This window comes from Sminthopsis crassicaudata, chromosome 6, assembly GCF_048593235.1.
Source record: "Sminthopsis crassicaudata isolate SCR6 chromosome 6, ASM4859323v1, whole genome shotgun sequence".
Taxonomy (NCBI): domain Eukaryota; kingdom Metazoa; phylum Chordata; class Mammalia; order Dasyuromorphia; family Dasyuridae; genus Sminthopsis; species Sminthopsis crassicaudata.
This window is the reverse complement of record NC_133622.1, coordinates 4,330,455-4,348,861: the sequence shown is the minus strand read 5'-3', so window position 1 is coordinate 4,348,861 and position 18,407 is coordinate 4,330,455. Positions and strand designations below refer to the sequence as shown.

At 32.7% G+C, this 18,407-nt stretch overlaps 1 long non-coding RNA gene across 1 annotated transcript in view; it reads right to left on the bottom strand.

Moving 5' to 3' along the window:
• The window catches only part of LOC141547117 (uncharacterized), a 151,345-nt gene that overhangs the window by 132,575 nt on the left and 363 nt on the right, over positions 1–18,407 (bottom strand). The window lies entirely within an intron of this gene.

Sequence of the window (18,407 nt, the reverse complement as noted above, 5' to 3'; positions counted from 1 at the left end):
CAAGAAACCTGCTCACAGAGGAAAAGATTTTACAGAAAAGAGTTCTCCTCCCAGAGAAGGATTTCAACTGAGAGACAACAAAACTTTACAGACAGTAACAGCAATATTGTTTTAAGAAAAACTTTGAGTAAGTCATTTTGACTATTGGAAATACTGAAATTGGCTACAAAGGACCTGTGAGAAAGAACTGATAAATAGAAGGTTTAGAATGATTTTTTCATACATATATGCATATATAGTTATATGTAGATATACATACATGCACACATATTTATGTCTTTATTGAATACTCAATGTAGCCTCTGAAGTTGAGCTAGAACAAAGTTTGGATGAATTCTTTGTTTTTAAGTTAATTTTGGCCTAATAATTAACACCAAGAAAACACAGGTACTCCATGAGCCTGCACCACATCATCCATATGCAACACTCATTACAGAAAATGCAGAAGTTTTGAATATCATGGATAAATCCACTTACCTTGGTAGTGTAATTTCCAGGGATGTCCACATAGATAATGACATCGTCACTAACATTCTCAGAGCTAGCTCAGTGTTGAAAGGCTCGAAAGGAAAGTGTGGGAGAGAAAAGGTATTAGAAGAAACTAGAGGTCTAGCGAGCTGTTGTGTGATCTCATTGTTATGTGCTTGTGAAACCTGGAGCGTGTACCAGTGTCATGCCAGGAAAATGAATCTTTTTCTATGAATTGTCTTAGGAAGATTCTGAAGATCAAGTGGCAGGCTACGATAGCAGACACTTGAGTCCTTTGTACAACTAGATATCAGGGCATCCAAACTCTACAGGGCAATTCCATTGGCCGGGCCACATTGTTTGAATGACAAATGTAAGCTTGCCGAAAAGACAGTTTTATGGAGAACTCATACTGGGCAAGTTTTCACACTATGGTCAGAAAAAAAAATAAAAGAATACTCTTAAGAACTTTCTAATCAATTGTATAACATGGGAGACACTGGCACAGAACCACCCAGCATAGTGTGCCTTCATCAGAGAAGGTGCCCAAAATTTGGGCTTTGAATTAGCCCAAAGGAAATGCAAGTTGTGCTAAATGACAGAAGTCTTCCCCCAATGTTCATATGGAATATCTGTGCCTAATCTAAGCATTCTGAGCTCATATAGATCTGATGAGCCACAGTAGGACACAATGTAACTTGACTCTAACACAGCAATGTCATTTTGTCAAGAACAAAGGACAACAACCAACCAAACATTTGTGTCTAATGGTAACTCACTAACCCTCTCTATGGCAGAATATAGGAAGAAAAGAAAAAAAAAAAGTGAAAGTTACATGATAACTTTATTATGCATAATATACATATATGTGTGTGTCAAGTCATATTAAAAATACTTGCATTTTCATGTCCAATCATGCTTCCCCCTCCTATTTTACTAGGTTTCAGAAATGCTTGATTTCTTTCTTAGTTTTAGAAAAAATAATTTTTTAACAAAATATAAAATGACAACAATTGTAAGTGATCAATGTTTCTCTCTCAGAGTTGGATAAATTAAGCAGAAGGGTAAGCCTAAAAGGATAATATAAAACAATATAGTGCTACATAAATAATATGTGAAAATACATAATATCACATGCATGCAAATATTAATGCAATACGCTTCTCATCGTATCACATGGTCTATTTACAAAAACATGAATTGTTCAATGGTATAGAGAAATAAAACAAGAAATATAAAAGAGAAATACATAAAGCTCATGGGGAAATACAAAGCAAAAGAAGACAATATTATTTTGAATAGTAAATGGATCGAGTAGAAATATTCAATAGCTATTAAAGTTTAAAACTGCACTATCACTTTTGGGGATAGTCTTCATATTTTAAGGTTCACTATCATTAAGTTGACTTTATACAAAGATTGTTCAATATTATAACATAATGATTTCAATTTAACATTTTAAAATAATAAAAATTATTAATATGAATATATTAATGGATATATAGAAGCCCTTGAATATATGGTATATGCTTCATTAAAATGCTAAAAATATTGACAGGGAAGGGCCATTTTATTTTAAACTAAAATCTTAACATTATTTGCAAGTGACAAGAATTCAAAATTTTAATAATAAATTTATGATTAGAGCATAGGTATCCACTCTCCTTAAAATCATTTTTATCTAGTTCTAGGAATGAAGGCTAAAATAAGCAAAAATCAAAAGAAAATATCTTGTATGTGACAAGGTTGTTTACAAAGAAAACAATAGAGAATTGTCAAAGAAATTAATTTTAAATCAGTAACAATTTAAGTGTAGTATGTATATATATATATATATTTGCATATATACACACATACACATAAATACATATGTGGAGATACATAAATACATATATACATATACCTAAACACATATGCACACCCACACATTTGTGTGTGTGTCCAAAAATAGCATTAGCACTTCAAACTGCAATAGCAAAATTGAAGAAAAAATTATTGAAAAAGAAATATAATTCAAATAACTATAAAGTACATGAAATATGAGCCAAGTTATCAAAATAAACTAGAAGTTTATGTAAATTCAATTTTTAAAATCTCTTTTTAGAAAAGGAATACAAACAATAACAAAAATATTCAGTGCTTGTGGTTAGCTCTTGCCGTCATAATAAAAATGATGCTACCACCAGCTTTACAATTACCAAAGGGATATTTTATACAACTATTCAAAAATAATAGCATAATTCATTCTAAGCAACAAATGCTTTAGGATCCTAATGTTTTTTGATCCATTTGTTCTTTTCCTCTGATTTTTTTTTCTTCTTGGAACTGAAGTTTTAGGGAAGGAACAAAGTCAGACATAGTTCTCTCTCTCCTTATTAGTGACCATCAAATTATTTTGACACCATTTGTGCAGAAAGAGTCTACCCATGTATTCACTTCCTCTAGTTGGCTAGTTCCTTCCAGAATCTTCATTTAAGGAAAAACCCAAACCCTTCTAGTCACATGTTCAATACTCTACAGAAGATATTCTGAACTCTCTAGCCTTTTATTTCTATCACTTCCTCATCCTGATATTTAGATTTTTATTAGATCTCATTAGAATACAATATATTTGAGGACAGTACTATCTTTGTGCTATTTGTCTTCTCAGGACCAACCAATAGTGGCTTCAATACAGTGAGCAATGGATATATGCTTATTACTTTGTTGACTTAAGGGGAATAAAGAAAAATAGAAGAATTATAGGAGAAGTAGCTTGTGTAGATCTTGAATTACTTTTTAAAGATAGGAGATAGTTAAGTGAATCACTTAGACAATGAAAAAGAATCAAATGAAATTAAACTCAGTAGACTTGTATTCAATAATACCAAGAACATAAACATTTGGAAGGGTACCATACTCATTAATAGCTTCTGGGAAAACTGGAAAACAGTTTGTGAAAACAGATATTTATATTAATATCTATATATCATATACACAAACACATATATATTTTATATATACACATGCTTTATATAGAAATTAGAAGTCATATTCCATAGATAATTCTAAGGCAAACATTTTTAATCAAGGAATAGATGTGAAAATTTAAATAATTTCAGTTACAAAATATATAAAAGTCTTTGAATAAATAAAAATCAGTGGAGCCATGAAATAAAAAGTGACTTTCAACTAAAAGATAAGAAGTCTTTGTAATAAAATAGCACTAATGTTTGATAGCCAATATTTATAGGCATTTAACAGAAATATATGACCCAGAGCCATTAGCAAAAGATAAACGCTCAAAAGATATGAATAGTTTTCAAAAGAATCCCAAATGATTAACAACCATATATATCAAGGATTGCCTTGTTACTAATAAGAGAAATATGAATTAAATATCTCCTTTAATTTACCTCACATCTAGGAAATTGGCACATACAGAGAGAGACAAAGACAGAGAGAGTGAGATAATGTTGAAAGGGCCCCAAGATTACAGGTATACCTTTTGACTCAGATTCCATTATTATTCACTTTCCCCAAGGATGTGAAAAACACAAGGAACAAAAGAAAATTATATACATATACACCAAGATATTTGTAGGAACCCTTTATGTGCCAGCAAAGAACCGGGAAATGTCTAAAGAAACTATGATATATGAATTGTTTTCCTTATATCCTTCTTTTCTAGTCCTTTCCCTTTGGCACTCACATTTCTTCAGTACCCTTTGTCCTTTTGCTTAGAGCATTTAAAGGACAGTCACCAATTTCTCAATCTCTATTTAAGGAGAGAATAGAAGGTAGATATCTTCCCCTTTTCCTATCCAACTGAACTTCTTTAATTTCTCCATCAAATCCCTAAGCAGAATATTTCCCCATCTTCCCCTTGTCCTTTTCAGAGTATATGACTGGGGAAAGGGGGCAGACAGGAATAGGAGCGGTCTTCCCTAGTTAGATAAGAAGCTCCTTAAGGGAGTGGATTGTCTATTATTTTGGTATGTGTCTATATGGGTCAGCTTTATGAACAAATTCCAACATCCAGTAAACATTTAATGAATACTTATTGACCTTTTTTTTTGTTTCTTTTTTATTATCTTTTTTTCCCTTTTTTTTCTTTCCCTTTATTTTCTTTTCAAAAGACCTGTGATTTAATTAGTAAGGGTAATTCTCCATGAGGAAATCCTCTCTTAATGCAAATTGACATTCACCAAATCAGCAGCTAGTCTGAAATTTATAGTTCACAATGTTGCTTAAGACACAGAGAAATTAAATTCCCAGGATCACACAGACAATATGGGTAAGAGGTAGTTATCTTCCCTCCTAACTTCGAGACCTGTGATTATGACATTTCTCATGTATTTTTGTTGAAAAAAAAAAAAAAAAGAATTTCTAGAAATGTAGGAAACTATGAAATGCTGGGGAGTGAAATAAGTAGACCAAGAAAAAATTAAGAAATTAAGTAAATCATAAACAAAAAGAATACAAAAGTTAATTTGAATACTATATATTTTTCATGTTCTATCTTGATTCTAGAACAGAGATGATAATATAATTGATTCCTTTCAAGACATGGGGAAAGTCATACATACTACTTATACTTCTTGTACTGGCTAGTTTTTTTTTTCTTGGCTGCTTTATTTATTTACTTATTATTTTAATAAGAAATAATTTATATCCATAAAGAGCTATAAAACCATATATACCCTTTGCAATATTACTAATTTATCTGTATCCAAAAAGAAATTTAAGAATAAAAAAAATAAGAATAAAAAAAGTACAAAAATATTTATAGCAACTTTTTTTCTGGGGACAAAGAACTAGAAATTGAGGGAATGTCTACCAATTAGAGAATGGCTGAACAAATTTTAGAATGTGATTACAATGAAATGCTATCATGCTCTAAGAAATGTACCTGAGAAACTTGAGACTTACATGACTTGATTCAAAATGAAATGAACTGTTTATAAAGTAACAGCAATATTGTTAAAATGATCAGCTGCAAATATCTTAGCTGTTTTCAGCAGTACATGATTGAAGGCAACTCTAAAGGATTTATGATGAAAAATCAAATCCCCCCAAAAAACTGATGGTGTCTGAATAAAGATTGAAGCCTTCTTTTTTAATTTCTTTTTTTTGAGATGCTTTTTATCCTATAGTTTGTTTCACAACATGGCTAATATAATAGAAATATTTTGCTTGACTACACATGTATAACCAATATCAAATTGCTTGCCTTTTTAAGGAGGGAAGATTGGGGAGAGAGGGAGAGAATTTGTAATACAAAATTTTAAAAATTAATACTAAAGTTGTTTTATGTGTAAATATCAATTAAAAGTAAATTAAATTTCATTGTTGTGGTATGGTTAGGGATACATCAGTAAATGACTATGATATATGACAAACTATCAATAAAATTAAAAACAAATATAGGGAACTGTTCAATTTAGCTGCTAAGTCTTGGCTCATTGTTCCTTTCTGATTAATATTCTAGAATCTTGTCTCCATCAGTAAATATCCAAGTTATTCAAGATATATTGGGATCCTAAGTAAATAAGTAGGCCATCTATGTCTTCATCAATGTCCTTGATGATGATATTTGAAAGAACAAAGATAATAACAGATATCTTTAGGAATTTTTAAAAATAGAGCTCCCTCCAGATTAATATCAATTTTATTGTCAGAGCTACTTGGGCCACCAATTTTCAATCAACTAAAACTCAGATTAACTATTTTATAATTTATTCTCTAAGTTTCCCATCTTCTCAATAAACATGCTATGAAATACTGTGCCACATACTTTACTGAAATTAAAATACATTACAACTACTGAACATCCCTCCCCATCACTCTATTGAGTCTATGTTTAAAAGTATGTTACTTCAGATTATTTGATAGTAATAAAACTATGATGTTATTTCATATTATTTGATAGTAATAAAGCTATGATTACTCCTAGTAGTTACAGCTTTGTCTTCCAAGTACTTACAAACCACTTGTTTAATAATATATTCTTGATTTTTCTTTCCTCCCAAGGATTAATGTCAGGATGATTAGCCCATATTTTTCATAAATTCTTATGTTCTTCCTTTTCAAACATTGAACACGATAGTATCCTCCTTCCTCATGTACCAATCCTACTTTCAATCATTCTCAAAAATTGTAGTCAATAGTCTTCCACTCACAAATATCAATTCTTTCAGTTTCTTTGAATGTTATACTACTATGCCTTGAGATGTAAATTAATTTAAAATATTCTATTATTATTTTTAGTTATTATTTTAAAGCCCTGCTAGATTGTTCATGTATCTGTTTTGCTTTGTGCTTTCTATCTATACAAAATCCTTGAAGTTAGTGATACCGTGTTAGCTTTGTATCCTTATACTATCCAGTAAATTATGTTGCATATAAGAATAATTCAATATCTTTTCCTTTGTTTTGATTCATATCTTTATACATATACAAAATAGAAATGAATGATACAATTAAAAATTATTAACTATAATTGTCTCAGAAACTGGATGGGGGAATTAAATGTCCATAATATAATTACACTAGCAGATTGCTTTTTAAATTGACTATTAGATTTGTTTTAGAGCCAAAAATTAAGGAACCTTGAAGTTCACCTAGTTCACTTCCTACATTTTATATTCAAAGAAATTGAGATTGAAGAATAAGTGTCCATGGTCAGTACTAACTGTATATTTCTTTTGGAGACTAAGGATTATTTCTTGCACTATGGTAAGACATCCCCCAAATGATAATGTAATTCAGTGAGGAGATTAATGTACATCATCCTAGGACTATTCCCTTTAAAACTAATCTTTTAAGAGATTGTATATCATGGGTTAATTAGGAAGAGAGGACAGCTATTTTCATGTAGGATATCAAGGCAGAGTGCTATTAAACCATGCAAATTAGGGATTCTAACAGAAACCTGACAGAAAAAAAATTATAGCTGTCATTTAAACATGAAATGTAGAAGCCTTGGAAGGAAAGACACACATACACATAAACACGCACATACACACACATACACCACATATATATGTGTATATATATTATACATAATATACATATATATTTTTATATATAATATATATTATAATTATATATATTACATATATATATATATATATATATATATATATAAATCTATTTCAACACACAAGTATAAGCATACACCCATTCTGTATAATATATGTGTGTAGTTTGCCGACGAGTCACCACTGACATAGTTAGCAAGTTTCAGATCTTGGACTGCAATCTAAGGCTTTCTTGACTGATTCTAGACTAGTTCTAGACTGATTCCACACTATCTCTCATCTTAATAGCTGACTTTGGTAACTCACTTCACATTTTACAAAGTGCTGTATAATACATTACCTCATTTGAGTCTCACAACAAGCCTTTGAGGTAAAAAGAAAAAGAAAGATTTCAAAGTTATTCAAGGGGGAGAAAAAACTGTTGATGGAGCCTAATAAAAATAGGTTGTGCATCTTAGCTGGAATAATTGTAAACTATTGGATTCCCAAATACACTTCAAATTGGAAATGTCTAAAATTATGCACAGTATGTTACTGTCTGGAAGTGAGAACTGTGGGAGTGACTGTACTGGGAATAATGATAGTGAATCAATGCCAGCTTGGAGAGAGACCTCCTCCCTAAGGCAGAACCTGACAGTAATAGAGGGTATTGTCCCAAGAATAGCAAAGTGTGTCACTCCAACTGAAACTCATTAATTCTCTTTGCACCAATTGCTGAACTTCCTCGTTTTTTTTGCAAGAGAGAGCCCAGGGGCTCCTTGCCACTTTTCAGCAGAGAAAGCCACTGAGGCTTGCTTTATAAACACTTGCCTGTTTTTCCATGCTGAGGGGAGATCACTTGCTAATAAATGATGTGAGCTGCAGGATATACATGGAGTCTTGGGCACCAGTTGGCAGGAAGTTAGATGCCCATCTGGAAAGGGGGAAGCAGCAGGTAGCACTTCCATGGGGGTTAGAGGAGATTGACAAAGTGTAAATAAGTCTCACTGACAGCCAGATTTCTCCTTGGTTAGTTATACATTATTGCTGTCAGTTATAAAATGCAGCTCTTCCTTTCCTGGTTCTACTGGAAGGAGAAAGAATGGAAGGGGAAATTTAAATTCAATTTTTGGGAAGGGGAAGGGGTCAATTTATTTATTGATGGATATGTCAAAGCTGTATTGGGGGAAGAGTTTGAATACAGGCGAAAGAGAAGACTGGGATCTGTACAGGCAGAAAGATTGCAAAATTATTGACATGATCAGGAGAGTTTAGACATCACCAATCTAGTTCAACTCCCTTATTTTGTTTTGTTTTATAGATGAGGAAACTGAAAGCCAGACAAATTCAGATTAAACTCTCACAGGTTGGGTTTTAACCCGAGTCTCTTAACTCCAGAGTTAGTGCCAGCTCCTTTCTTTAAATCCAACCTCTAAAATTGGCTCCTTATTCCTTGTAGATATAATTGGATAATAATTGCAGGAGAGTGGAAAATCCAAAAGGACTTAATTATCTACCTTTGGATGCCTCAGGTCATCCCTTCTTTAAATTTAACTTGACATTGTCAGAATTCCTGGAGTGTAGACTAAGAAGGGCCCTGGGGATCCAAGGCTGGTCACACAATGAGATTGTATTCTCATCTATACACTTCTAATTGCAGAGGTTCGGCTTCTTCTTCGCTTTATTATATTGCCTTATTCCCTTTGCTGTTAGCAAAAAGGAGGTACAAGATAACAAAGAAATAAATAAATAACAGTTCTGGCAGGGTCACAAAGAAGATTTAGCAATAGTAACCAATTTCAGATAACACCTGACTTTGCCACAAGTAAATCCCCAAATGGTTTTATATTTCCAACCAGAAACCACTCTATTATTGGATATCATGTATATATCTTTTTATTTTTTTTTAATGAGTCTTGTTAGTATTCATAAGAATGAGAAAAAAAAACTTACGGAGTTGGAGAGTCAGGACATGTTTTCAATGGGGGGGTAAAATGAAAGTGACTTCTATTCAACAATAAGTCACATTTTTATGGCAAGTTACATATTATATACCACTCTGGCTTTCTATTTACCCCAATAGTAACATTTTAGGTCTCATAAAAGTCTCTTTCATTCCTGCTTCTTATGTTTTATTTCCTATATTCAGGATGTGTTGATTCTACATAATAATCTGAAGTTGAATAAGTGGCAGTAGGTGAGGTCAGACTGTAAATTATCAAGGTTCTCCTAAGTTTTTTTTATGTCCTCAGGCATTCCTTGAATTTGATTCTGGGTAAATCTAGATCTTTGTGTGAACCTGTCTTATTTTTTTATCACATAATGAAAACTATATAATTCTACGTACTTCTGTTTTTGGATTCGTTTCCAGAAACCCACTCAGAGCTAACATATCAGTGTTTGACTTTAGTAACTAGGTCATACCAGGTATCTGACATCATTGATTTTTCAATTTATACACTCTCAATTTTTTTCTGTTATTTTTACTGTTAAATCCACCCTGTTAGGACACAATTGAACACAATACAATGATGATTAAAGAGACCATATTTGTCAAACCTGATTCTGAGTGTACAAATAAATCATTATTACTTTTACCTGGATTTTAGTCATTAATTGGGGCAGAACACTCAAGACATCTTCCTTTGATGATTCTTATACTAGTGCACTCTTCTAACTAGCTGTCTGATGTACTGCACCATTTTTATGTTCCATTCTACCATCTTTCTATGAGGAAGGTAAGTAAAGGAATAGGCTGAGCAGATGGAAGGTTACATTTCTGAAAATATAATTCTCCATTATCCTAGAGGCACTGTTCCAGGACAAATAATTACCCTATCACATTAAAAGAAGGGTACAACAAGATGTTGTAAGGGTACCAACATCTTACCCCCTATACCAAGATAAGGTAAAAATGAGTATGTGGATATCATAAGCAAATTAGTAGAGTAAGCACTAGTTTATCTATCAGATGTATGGAGAACAGAATTTGTGGCCAAATAGGACATAGAGAACATTATGGAATGTAAAATGCATGTTTTTGGTTTCAAAATGAAAAGGGTTTTGCACAAATAAAGCCAATGCAGCCAAAATTAGAAGAGAAGCAGAAAGTTGGGAAATGATTTTTACAATGTTTCTGGTGCAGGCTTCATTTCTAAAATATATAGGGAAATGAGTAAAATTTATAAAAAAATACAAATTAATCCTTAATTTATGAATGTTCAAAGGATATGAATGGGCAGTTTTTAAAATAAGAAGTTGAAACTATGAAGACACATGAGAAAATGCTCTAATAAAAATGCATATTAAAACAGCTTTGAGATATCACCTCACACCTAGCTGATTAGTTAATATGACAAAAAATAAAAATGAAAAATATTGGAGAGGGTTTGGGAAAACCACAACACTAATGCACTATTGGTGGAGTGGGGAACTGAGCCAATCATTCTGGAAAACAATTTGGAACTATTAACAAAAGGCTATAAACTGCATATTCTTTGATCCAACAATACTTCCACTAGGTCTGTATCCCAGAGATCACAACAAGGGAAAGGACCTATATTTACAAAACTGTTTATAGCACCTCTCTTTATGGAGGCAAAGAATTGGAAGTCAAGAGAATGCCAATTAACTGAGAAATGGCTGAACAAATTGTGACACATGAATGTAATGAACTACTTCTGTTCCAGAAGAAATGATGAGCAAGTATATTTCAGAAAGATTTACATGAACTGATGCTGAGTGAAATCAAGATAACATTGTATATAGTAACAGCAACATTTTTCCAACAATCATCTTTGAGAGACTTTGCTTATTGGCAATGCAATGATCTAAGACAATTCAAAAAGGCTTGTGATGGAAAACGCTATCCACATTCAGAGAAAAGAACTATGGTGTCTGAATGCAGATGGAAGAATCCTATTTTACCTTTTTTGTTGTTGTTTTTTCCTTTTTGCGGCTGTTCCCTTTTGTTCCAATTCATCTTTCACAATATGACAAATGTAGAAATGAAAATGTTTAATATGATTGCACATGCATGACCTATATCAGATTGCTTGGCATCTTGAGAGATGGGAAGAGGAGAGGGAAAATAAGGAAATCAAAATCTTAGTAAATGTTGGAACTTATTTATTCATGTAACTGGAAAAAATAAAATCCTATGAAGTATGGGGGGAAAGAAGAGTACATTATTGATAATTTAAATGATTTTGTTCCTCTTGTCTTATTTTTATTTGTGTAAACTGCCTCAAAATCATTTAAGGAAGGGATGGGATATAAATTTTAAATGAAGAGGTAAAACATGCCTTTAAGGTCCACTTACATCTTATTGAAAGCAACTACTATTGACTTATCACGTAATATGTGAAATGATGCTAAATGTATAGAGATGAAAAATGGCACATTCTTCAAGGAACTTGCAACTTCACCAAAAATATACTACTTCTCTTAAAGACCCCATTGTAAAAGAACTGAGTAACATCCCTTTAAAATCTGTGCCCATATATAGAAAGTACTAAATTGTAGAGTAAGAAAAATGATAGCATGTAGGAATCTTTGGGATAAATGTAGTACCATCAGTTTTCCATTTAAAATACAATTTAATCAGGATTGAAATAATTTCTATTATATGTAAAGCATTGTTTTAAGGTATAAGATGACAAAATGAAGAATCAAACATAACATCTGCCAGATAAATATATGTGAAAATGAAATAAGGGAGGATGGAACAAATTTCTAATAATGTTCAGAGAAGACGAAACAATTGGAGAATATTAATGCTGGAGTGATGAAAGAAAGTCTGTAACTGAAAGATTTTTAAAGAAGATGATATTTGAGACTGACTTCAAAGGACAGACCAAATTTTAACAGGAAAGATTATCTCCATGCTTCGAGAATCTCCCTTTTCCAGTACATTCTTTGAAGACAAAAAACAAAAAACAAACAAAAAAAAAAAAAAAACCAAAAAACAAAAAAACCCAAAACCCCAAACCAAAACCAAAGCAAAATAAAACAAAAAACAGGAAATCATATATTTGTCTTTGAAAGCCCTTCATAATCTGTGCCTTTCCTACATTACCTGGCTTCTTACACTTTAATCTTCTGCACATACTCTGCAATCCAATGACACTTGTCTCCTTCCTTGTCCTCAAACTCCTTCCCAACTCTGCATTTTCAATGGCTGTCCTCCACACCTTAAATCATCTGCCTCATATTTGGCTTTTGTCTTCTTTTAAGTCTTAATCCGAATCTTTTCTTCCAGAGTTTTCCTTCCTTTTGAGATTATCCTAAACTTTAACATTTTTTCTTTCCCATTCAATATTCTCACTAAACAGAGATCTTATTAGTAAATCACTCAAATCATTTCTTGCCAAATTCCACTTAATGCTTTGCAACTCTTTTCTTGATTAATGCATTTCTGATATCCATGTGTGGGATTTCTGACGAGTCTAGAAACTTTGGTTCATTTCTTTATGTCAAATCACACATTCTAACTTTTGAAAAAAATATCCCCAATACAGTTTCATATAAAAGTCAATAAATCCATTTTGACTTAGTTTGTAGGATTTTGTCTAGTTCTTCAAATACTTCTCAATTTCTTGTTCTTGGAAAGAGCCATGGATACAAAAGTAAATATACTTCCATGGTGGTAAACTAATTAACAACGCATTATGAATAGTACAACATTCAATGGTCAACTGTCATATAAAGCAATGTTTCTGGTTGACATTGAGCACAGGATGAAACTAAGTCCACCCACTCCTTTTTTCCATTCTCCAAGGAGCAATTGTGGAGTTCCAAAGAGCATCAAAATAATATATCATCCTTTAGCTTCAAATCCTTTGTAAGTGACGGCTTCACATGTTTCCAGAAGAATGTGGTTCACTTTTTCCAATAGTTTATTATTTGTATCAGATTGGAGTTTGAGAGTTAGAAGGAAATGATATGTCCTCTTATCTAACTAATTCTCAATTTCAGAAGAAGAAACAGCAAAATTATGTGGCTTGCTCAAAAACAATGGTGGCAGAGTGAGGGTTTCAAATTGGATGTTCTGACTTCGAAACAACATTCTTTCCACAACAGAAAATTAGAATCAAAATAATTAAATTAATGTTTTATGGTCCCATCTATTATGCTATTATAGGCATTTTCTTAGGACTCGTCCCTGTAATTTTGCCACTATTACTGGAGAAGCACAATTAAGACACTCTGAATTGAAAAGGCAAAAAAGTCCATTTGAATAGACATGCATACAAAATAATTTCTCTCATGGAACATATACCTTACCGAGATGTGGATGTGATAATCCTTTATATATATATATATATATATATATATATATATATGTATATATATATATATATATATATATAGAGAGAGAGAGAGAGAGAGAGAGAGAGAGAGAGAGAGAGAGAGAAGAGAGAGAAGAGAGAGGAGAGAGAGGGAGAGAGAAAGAGAGAGAGAGAGAGAGAGAGAGAGAGAGAGAGAGAGAGAGAGAGTCCTTTTATCATTGGTCCTTCCAAACTTCATTTGGAGTACTATTTTCATATAATGGTGTCATATTTTGTAATGATATTGAAAGGGGAGTATATGTGTATGTATATATATATATATATATATATATATATATATATATATATATATATATTAAGATTAATTCAGATAATTGAAAATGTTTATTCTTGAGAAGAAGTCCCCTTAAGAGGGGACATAATAACTACCATCAAGCATTGTTGTTTTCCAAGTGTGTCTGAACTTCATGACCCCATTTAGGATTTCCTTGGCAAAGATACTGGAGTGTTTTGAAATTTCCTTCCCCAATCGATCCATTTTGTCAGGAAATCATATGATAAATCACTTGTCCACTATCACTCAGCTAGAAATTATTTGAGGCTGGACTTGAAGTCAAGTCTTTCTGACTACAGGTCCAGTACTCAGATCCATTGAATTACCAGCTACCTGTGTAAACATTATCTAGAGTATTATTTGGAAGAAAGAGTGCAATAATTGTATTTTGTCCCAGAAAGTACTAAAATAAATTGGTAGAAGATGCAAAGAAAAAAAAAGTGTAGGCTTTAAATTACTACCAAAAAGTAGAAGTCCTCCTTAGAAGATCCTTGGAGATCTTCAAACAAAAGCTCGATGACCACTGGCAAAGCATATTTTAGAGAACAAAATTGGAGGAATGTGGATCGGAATAGATGGCCATTGATCATCTCCAAATTCTGAAATGTTTTTATTTTCTAATTCAATGACAGTAAGAAACCTGAAGGGGTTCTATCATGGTGAAAGAAAGGAATCTGGCAGTCTCAGATAACTTCTTAGTTGTGGGACGGCATGTGATGGGACTGATTTCAACTTTTTATAAACACTGACTTGCTTTGTAGAAAGAGTGTAAAAGATGCCATCAAGTAAGTATATAATAGAAAAAATGGACCTGCAATTTGCTAAAATGGGGAACAACTGTAATATTCTCTTGATATGCCCCAGATCCCAAGGGAACTTGAGAATGAACCCCAACTGTTATGAAGCATATAGGATGAATGAGATAAAAGTCATTCCTCTGGATTTTAATCACCATCAAATGGAGGAAATTATCCAGATTAAAGAAATTATACATCAAATGGGGGTACTAGAAAGAAAGAGAAAGCCAATTTCATTATACAGAATGAAATAACATCCTTGCCTTCAAGTACTCCATAGTACCATAAAGTAAAAATTAAAACATTTGTATATAATAAATATAATTCAGTTTAGAGTATAACATATATACAGATTAGAGTATGAAATGGTATGAAATCATATGAGGCAGAAATCACTTCCAGCTTGGGGAAGCTATTGAAGAACTGACTCTATGCAGCACAGTGTTAAAGATAAGTGAATTTTACTGTAATCTAATTCCATGAAAAGTTTAAGTCAGAAAACAGTAATTCCTTTAACCAGAATGCTCAATTAACTGGAATATTCTTTTCCCCAGCCCTGTCTTCGAAGTGAGCTTACTGGAATTTAAGGGAGTAAAATGGGAGATCATGCCACAGTTTATAGATAGGAAAGAAAGGAAAGCTTTCTTTCTTTTTTTTTTCAGAATTGTTTTATTGCTGAAAGTATTTTCTTCAAAATATAAAAAAGAGAAACTATGTTATATAACAATGAAAGTAGAACATTGGTTATACAGAATTTGTGACATTTTAGTTAACTGGGGAAAATTTTAAATTTCTCCTTTCCCCAACTCTTTTTAAAAATTTTTTAATCTTATAATTATAATAATTTTTTGACAGTACATATACATGGGTATTTTTTTTACAGCATTATTCCTTGTACTCACTTCTTTTCTGAATTTTCCCCTCTCTCCTTCTACCCCCTCCCTTAGATGGCAGGCAATCCCATACATGTTAAATGTGTTACAGTATATCCTAGATACAATATATGTGTGTAAAACCGAATTTCTTGTTGCACAGGAAGAATTGGATTCAGTATGTAAAAGTAACCTGGGTAGAAAGACAATAGTGCAAACAGTTTACACTCAATTCCCAGTGTTCCTTCTATGGGTGAAAGGAAAGCTTTCTTAACCACTTGTAGTAGATTCTATTTTCAAAAGTTCAACTTTATTCTAATGATAAGTTGTTTCTGATTAGAACCCTTTATTTTTTAAAAGCTTAATTATACCATTAATGTGCCTAAGATTCAATGGTTGTCATGCTATCTACATACACATTACAATAAAAGAGGGCAAAATTTCATTCTCTTAGACTTAGCATTGCCTTCAGTGTTTCAATACAATGAGCAATGGATATTTAATAAATGTGGAAGTAAAAAACAAAGGGACATATAGAAGTCATTACTGTTAATGAGCTTCTCCCATTCTCCTTTATTACAATAACCAAAGGGAAGGAAGGAAAATTCATCATGTGTAAAGTGCCTCACTTGTTATCAATTTATCAATGACTCATCTATGGATTCCTGGATTATGAGAAATCAGGTACTTTAAAAAAATAAATAACAATAGTATTTTGATGTTAGTTGTTACTGATATTTTCTTGTTCATTAACCATTCATGAGGAGTTCACTAAAGGTACACTGAATTATTCATAGAGAAATGAATGTTTAAGGACTACGTAACTGTGTGAACATTTAGTAGCAGCTGATTATGAATTCTGTCCTGACAGGTCACAAATTAAAGTTCATGAAATTTCAGAAAGTATGATTCTGGATTAAAAAAAGAAAAAACTTGTAGCAAAAAGGGGAATTGAAAAATGACTTCTGTATCTTCATGTTAGCCATAGAAAAACTATCATTCTGTTCATAGACATGCATTAAATATGTATGAACAGTTTTATGAATTTTAATGCCAATCTAATGACATTGGTCAGCTAATAGCATAGGAGAACTTTCTATAAACAATTCAACTGCTTATACAGAACAACATTTGTTCCAACCTTTATGAATTTACTGGAAAGATAGTTGGATTCAACATCTATTTAAAACCCACTTATTTTGTGTCTATTACAAGCTATGACCCTGGTATATACAAATATGGAGGAGACAGGGTCCTTGCCCTTTTGAACATTTTGATTTTATAGGGAGCAATGATATGTCATTATATATACATTAAAGATCTATATCAGTCAGAGCATGTATATATCCATCTATCCAGATCACAATGTATTTCCATTTTTGAGAGTTACTATGGCAAGGAGGGGGCGGAAACCTCTAAGTGAAATTATCCTGAACCTCTTTGACCTCAGCCTAAAATGCTCCTTTTCTCAAAACTGATCTTCATAGAGCTTTAGAGTCTATCTATGGCCAGCCCCCATGTGAATGATTTTTAGAATGATAGGGTCTGCCAGAACTGATATTCTGAAAACTAGTCTTCTCCCCTCCATGGGGAGGTCTCCAAGTAGGATGCTAGCTATTAGGATAAAGGAATTCATCGAATATTCATTTGAATGAAGTTCTCGGCAATTCAGGAATTCCCTCTGATATGCCAGTTACAATCCATTCATTCTTGCACATCAACGTGTCTCTTACTCATATTCTTCTCCCAGTTAGTCATGGGGTGCCTAATTCGAACTGCTGGAACCCTTCCCTGCTTTTCACTAACACCAAGAGGATAGAAGTAGAACACCGTCTACTTGACATTTTTTGTCCTTCTCATTGCATCTTTTTTTTTTCCTATCAAACACTTGCAAACAAAATGATTGACAGTGATTTCCCCCCCAATTTTTTTTTTCATTAACTATGAATGATGGCCTCTGTTATGGGCCAGAACACTGAACTTGAAACAAAGGATTCTTATAAGGTGCTAAGTCAGGGAAATTGATAGAGACAATGGCTGTTTAGCATGGTGCTTAACAGTTCTCTGGTTCAGTGCATGTACTTAGTACTTACTGTAGTTCTACAAGACTCACACCTATGATAAGAGAGCATGTAAGCTTGGACAAACTGAGCCAGAATGAGAACTAGGGAAGACAGAGAAGTGGTGGGAGGCTCTCCCCCTTCGCTTCTCCACTGAAACCAAGATCTGGAAGGCCTCTAGAAAAACTAGCCGAGCCCCAAGTGAGGGAAATAGGACTTTGAAGGAGACAATAAAGGATTTGGCTGCGCTTGTGGTGATTACTGAACTGAAATGAAGACTGCTCCCAGACACCCCAAGAAAACTCACCAGAGAACATTACATTTTAGAGAGAATATTACAGGCCTCCTTATCACTATAAACTTGTCACGTTCCTCTGAGCTGTCTTCTGTAATATCTATTTTTAATTCTTTAGATAATTTTTTATTCTATGCTTTTCTTTCAAAAGTAGAACAATCAATATAATAAGAACTGTGGAAAGAGGGTTTTACCAAAGTTGAGTATGATAGGTGAGTTTTTAAATAGTGTTAAAAGCAGAAGAGTCCAAAGTGTTATGGGATAAAATATATAAATCCAAAGCGGAGTCT